This window comes from Haliotis rufescens, unplaced genomic scaffold, assembly GCF_023055435.1.
Source record: "Haliotis rufescens isolate VD_foot unplaced genomic scaffold, xgHalRufe1.0.p SCAF_46, whole genome shotgun sequence".
Lineage (NCBI taxonomy): Eukaryota > Metazoa > Mollusca > Gastropoda > Lepetellida > Haliotidae > Haliotis > Haliotis rufescens.
In genome coordinates, this window is record NW_025964179.1 from 1,542,166 (window position 1) to 1,548,912 (window position 6,747).

Consider the following 6,747-nt stretch of genomic DNA (forward strand, 5'->3'; position numbering starts at 1 on the left):
CGTATGTAGAATTAGATATATCAAAAGACGTAAAGTTGAAATCTAAATAAAACCGGATATTGTAGAAACGATAATCCCGGCTTGTTTCACTTATATACAGTTATCACAATACCTACATACGTTGGGCTCAACTAAAACAACGCCCGTCAAACTAAAAACGAAACGAAACAACAATAATCAAAACATATTAAAACGATATTGTACAATATAGGTTTGTTTGAATGTTAAAACCGCTCTAACAAAAATATCTGCTGTTAAGTTTTTCCAGCTAGTATTTCATAGTTTACTTCATGGGTGATATTCTGTCTTTCAATACAAGCAAACGATGTGAAATATGACGGCTTACGAAGTAATCTAACCATGCGTCCTTCCAACTTTGTATTAGAATAACGACATCAAAGCGACATGCGTGAAAGGGAGTTACAACGTTGTCACTCCCATAAAACAACTCTAAATATGTCTCATTAAGGACCAGTTGGATTGAAATGGCATTTCTGGATGCAAACTATTGTAAAAATAAGGTAATAATATGTAAAACATCATCAACTAACATACACGTACTGCTTTCTTCAAACGTCCGATGTACGAGATATGCTTCACATCAGTCAAGCCACACATCTCCAGCACAGCCTTTATCAAAAGGAACATCCGGCACAGCATCCAGAATAACGGTAATCTCAAATCCGCGATATTAATAGCTATCCATAATATAAACTTAAACACTAGTACGCTTTTAGCACGACAGTTGAAAAGGCACCGTTCCATTCTTAAATGCAGCGCCAAAACACTCCAAACAGCAATTCCCGCTTAGTCATCCCCAAAGCTCGGCAGCCTGGCGGCAAATTCAAAACTTTGTAAAACTTCGGCCGCACTTGGCAAGCTGGAAAGCTCCGCGTTATAACTCGGCGGCTCTTTAAAAAATGTACGAAACTTTCAGTTGCTGTAAATTTACCCAAAGATAATGGAATGGGCAGCTGAGGCTATTTTTTTCTCATTTCATTCAAACCGCTACAATTACCTTAAAACTCAACTCTCTGCAGCCAATTGATAATGCCGCGATTTCTGATATTAAACCCAAAAAAATAACCCTCTTTGAACACCTTGTCGAATTCAACCCTATACTAACAAAGCCTGCTTTAGAAGGGGAGTTAAAAGGTTGTTTTTACCGATTGTGAGGCGTAAAAAATGTCATGCATAAATTTATGAAAGGGAAAGATTTTACCATACTATCCAACATTTCTTTTAGCATGAAGAGGGCGTCACTCGCAAAGGGACTACTTTTCATGGTATGATTTCTTCTAAAATGTTGTTTTTTATGTGTTCAACAGCTGAATTCTAATTTTATGCGTCTCCCAACATCGTCAGATCAAATGACACGTCAAACAAACGATTATAATTTCCACATGAGAATAGAGATTAACCATTTCGCTCCGATGCTTGTCCAAGTTTTTCACAATAATTCCTGACTTTTTCCTTAGCTACAGCTGAGAATCGAATTTGACTAAATTGAAATATGCTAATAAAATAATACGTCTATTCGAGGGCTACAAGCACCTTGACGGCTTCACAGAAAAGACAGCTTTCGAAAACTCGTAGAGTTTAGTTAATGCATGATCACGAGAACCGAACATGCCTCTTTAAGAGAAAACCATCTTGTTGAAGGCTCACATCTGTCTGATGACATGTGTAACTGTGTTATGTAAACACGTTCACATAATCTGCCAAAACGAATTGTAGCAACATTTAACTGTTAGATCAGTCTGTGTCGATGGCATAAATCTTATCCCAGAATACGTCATCGCAAGCAGCAGTCATCATTGGACACAAACATGCGACCATTGAAAACATTCTGTCTTTCTTATCGCAAGAGAGCATATGTTTCTTTTCGTTTTTAGTTCGCTTTTTCAACTTGCAGACACCCATAATGCATGCGACGCATGTGCACATCATACACACTGCTTTGTTTCCGGACATTTCCTATACTATCAAGAACAAACACGTAACGTGGCATAAAAGAACTTATGTAAATTGCTAATGTCAACTTTACGCAACGAAAGTGATACTTACAGCGTACTTGAGTCGTCAGCAACAAAGGTGCGTCAGTTCTTCAACACTGTAATACCCTGACATGAGATAATGTTAGAGTTACGCCCCTTTACAAGAGGTCCAGCTGGCGAAAGTTGTATGGGGCCATAACAGTGAAGACCACCTCAACGAACTTGCCATTTCTATAACGGGTTTGAGAGAGCAAAAAACTGTACACACACTTCAAAATTGACAAAACGGTGTGAAATATTATTTAATTTGAAACAGATTGAATGATTAGCATGATAATTGTTATATTTCATAATAATATTCATGGAATAACGGGCTTATATTTCGCGAATGAAATCTTGATGTAGGAATACATTGCATAGTTTTCATTTCAATGACAAGCTAAAAACTGTTTGTTAACGTCAATCAATGTACCGTTGTTACAATGTTAGACGAGTGGAACGTCGGCGCCAGTCACTCTTCAGTCGACCCCTCTTTATGACCACTTAACGCTAGGTGGCGTTCATGTAGAGTTAAAAGCCTTGGTCATATAATGACGCCTCCCCATATAAAATGAAAGTGGTGCTTGCAAGCGTTGAGCACATACTTCTGTGTCACTACACAGATTACGATAGTAAAATGGAAGAATCGAGTTGTCCTTAACATTTATAACAGTATATTTTCAGTCACAGCTATCTGATCTCTATTCGGAGTACGGCTTGCCCAGACCTCAAAGGCGCTGCAATTCGCTGTGCAGAGTTGCGTCCCCTTGGCGCGCCGGGAACTGATAATCTCGGGTTCGAATCACGGATTGGATCTGATTATGACCCTTGGTTTGTCAGCATCATACCAGTGCTCGTGAGTCCCGCCAACGAGGTAAAAGTCTAAGACCTGCATCATTTGGGGAATTTTGTAATGAGACCTACAGCTGCAAAATCAGATATTTTTTATAATAAAAACTGTTAGCCCAAATAGTTCCTTCTAAATAACACATTGCAGCAATGTAGTTTCATGGCAGACGATGTCTTTATGTTCCCAAGAATTTGAAGCATAATGAGTGTTTTCACGAATTATCAGGGACAGTTGATTTTTTTCGAAAATAATCCCCCACCCCCCGTATATCAAACGGTCCATGTGAGAAGCTGACCTTGAGCGTCATAAACCGAACTTCCAACATGGCGTCCAAGGGCTTGAGTCACGAGGTGCAGTCGACCACGCTGTTGTACGGAAACGACATCCAAATGGCAGTTGATATGAAGTATTGCTTTAGTTATCGTTGCTGTTTGTAGGCGTGGTAGTAGACGATGTAGTAGACGTGGGCATGGAAGATGCAGTAGACGTGGTAGTAGAAGATGTAGCAGACGTAATAGTAGGTGAGGTGGAAAGGGGTTTAACGTCGCGTTAAACGTCGATTATTGCACATATATAGCGGCGTGCATGCACGTGTGTGTGTTTGTGTGTGTGTTTGTGTGTGTGTGTGTGTGTGTGTGGCTGCTTGTAATAGTCTGGACTTGTGCCGATTTATAGTGCTAGCTCACTGAGATACAATGCCGCAGTTTAACATGAATACCCTACTCAGACACAGTATACTGACTCCGTATGCGAGCGCCAGACAGGGTAACAACAAGTACCATATATTAACGTCTTTTGGTATGACGCGGCCGGGGATCGAACCCCGGACCTTCCGCTTTCCGGACGGACGCTCTACCACTAGACCACGGAGGCGGTCAGGCGTAATAGTAGAAGGCGTGGTAGTAGAAGATGAAGTAGACGCAGTAGATGTAGTAGACGATGTAGCAGACCCGGCTGTGGAAGATGAAGTGGACGTGGTAATAGAAGATGTAGTAGGCGTGGTAGTAGAACATGTAGTAGACGTAGTGGTAGAATGCGTGGTAGTATAAGATGTAGTAGAGGTGGTAGTAGAAGGCGTGGTAGTAGAAGATGTAGTAGACGTGGCAGTAGAAGGCGTGGTAGCAGAAGATCTAGTAGAGGTAGTAGTAGAAGGCGTGGTAGTAAAAGATGTAGTAGAGGTAGTAGTAGAAGGCGTGGTAGTAGAAGATGTAGTAGAGGTGGTAGTAGAAGGCGTGGTAGTAGAAGATGTAGTAGAGGTAGTGGTAGAATGCGTGGTAGTAGAAGATGTAGTAGAGGTAGTAGTAGAAGGCGTGGTAGTGGAAGATGTAGTAGAGATAGTGGTAGAATGCGTGGTAGTAGAAGATGTAGTAGACGTGGTGGTAGAAGGCGTGGTAGTAGAAGATGTAGTAGAGGTAGTAGTAGAAGGCATGGTAGTAGAAGATGTAGTAGAGGTAGTAGTAGAAGGCGTGGTAGTAGAAGATGTAGTAGAGGTAGTGGTAGAATGCGTGGTAGTAGAAGATGTAGTAGACGTGGTGGTAGAAGATGTAGTAGACGTGGCAGTAGAAGGTGTGGTAGTAGAAGATGTAGTAGAGGTGGTAGTAGAAGGCGTGGTAGTATAAGATGTAGTAGAGGTGGTAGTAGAAGGCGTGGTAGTAGAAGATGTAGTAGACGTGGCAGTAGAAGGCGTGGTAGCAGAAGATGTAGTAGAGGTAGTAGTAGAAGGCGTGGTAGTAAAAGATGTAGTAGAGGTAGTAGTAGAAGGCGTGGTAGTAGAAGATGTAGTAGACGTGGCAGTAGAAGGCGTGGTAGTAGAAGATGTAGTAGAGGTAGTAGTAGAAGGCGTGGTAGTAGAAGATGTAGTAGAGGTAGTAGTAGAAGGCGTGGTAGTAGAAGATGTAGTAGACGTGGTGGTAGAAGGCGTGGTAGTAGAAGATGTAGTAGAGGTGGTAGTAGAAGATGTAGTAGAGGTAGTGGTAGAAGGCGTGGTAGTAGAAGATGTAGTAGACGTGGTGGTAGAAGGCGTGGTAGTAGAAGATGTAGTAGAGGTAGTAGTAGAAGGCGTGGTAGTAGAAGATGTAGTAGACGTGGTGGTAGAAGGCGTGGTAGTAGAAGATGTAGTAGAGGTGGTAGTAGAAGATGTAGTAGAGGTAGTGGTAGAAGGCGTGGTAGTAGAAGATGTAGTAGACGTGGTGGTAGAAGGCGTGGTAGTAGAAGATGTAGTAGAGGTAGTAGTAGAAGGCATGGTAGTAGAAGATGTAGTAGAGGTAGTAGTAGAAGGCGTGGTAGTAGAAGATGTAGTAGAGGTAGTGGTAGAATGCGTGGTAGTAGAAGATGTAGTAGACGTGGTGGTAGAAGATGTAGTAGACGTGGCAGTAGAAGGTGTGGTAGTAGAAGATGTAGTAGTGGTGGTAGTAGAAGGCGTGGTAGTGGAAGATGTAGTAGAGGTAGTGGTAGAATGCGTGGTAGTAGAAGATGTAGTAGACGTGGTGGTAGAAGGCGTGGTAGTAGAAGATGTAGTAGAGGTAGTAGTAGAAGGCATGGTAGTAGAAGATGTAGTAGAGGTAGTAGTAGAAGGCGTGGTAGTAGAAGATGTAGTAGAGGTAGTGGTAGAATGCGTGGTAGTAGAAGATGTAGTAGACGTGGTGGTAGAAGATGTAGTAGACGTGGCAGTAGAAGGTGTGGTAGTAGAAGATGTAGTAGAGGTGGTAGTAGAAGGCGTGGTAGTAGAAGATGTAGTAGAGGTAGTGGTAGAATGCGTGGTAGTATAAGATGTAGTAGAGGTGGTAGTAGAAGGCGTGGTGGTAGAAGATGTAGTAGACGTGGTGGTAGAAGGCGTGGTAGTAGAAGATGTAGTAGAGGTGGTAGTAGAAGATGTAGTAGAGGTAGTGGTAGAAGGCGTGGTAGTAGAAGATGTAGTAGACGTGGTGGTAGAATGCGTGGTAGTAGAAGATGTAGTAGAGGTGGTAGTAGAAGGCGTGGTAGTAGAAGATGTAGTATACGTGGTGGTAGAAGGCGTGGTAGTAGAAGATGTAGTAGAGGTAGTAGTAGAAGGCGTGGTAGTAGAAGATGTAGTAGAGGTAGTAGTAGAAGGCGTGGTAGTAGAAGATGTAGTAGACGTGGTGGTAGAAGAGGTAGTAGGCGTGGTAGTAGAAGATGTAGTGGACGTAGTGGTAGAAGGCGTGGTAGTAGAAGATGTAGTAGAGGTAGTAGTAGAAGGCGTGGTAGTAGAAGATGTAGTAGAGGTAGTAGTAGAAGGCGTGGTAGTAGAAGATGTAGTAGAGGTAGTAGTAGAAGGCGTGGTAGTAGAAGATGTAGTAGAGGTAGTGGTAGAATGCGTGGTAGTAGAAGATGTAGTAGACGTGGTGGTAGAAGGCGTGGTAGTAGTGGAAGATGTAGTAGGCGTTGTAGTAGTAGATGTAGCACACGCGGTAGTAGAAGATGTAGAAGGCGCGGTAGTGGAAGATGTAGCACACGCGGTAGTGGAAGATGTAGTAGGCGCGGTAGTGGAAGATGTAGTAGACGGTAGAAGATGTAGTAGACGGTAGAAGATGTAGTAGACGGTAGAAGATGTAGTAGACGGTAGAGGATGCTAGACAACTGCAGGTTAACGGGAGGTCGGGCACACCTATGTCAGTGACGGGCAGTGCATCCGCCCTGAGACAGCCACAACGTGATCTTGGTGAAGCTGGTCGTAACACTACAAAGAATACGAACTTGCAACACAAATTTACAGATGTTTAGGTGTTCGCGTTCAGCGTTCAACGTAACCGAGCACAAAAAGCGCTTTCTCCTGGAACACCTTGCCCCACACAATCAAACCACCCACCCCCGCGTTCTGTAAATGTTGTGGCCCTCACAATA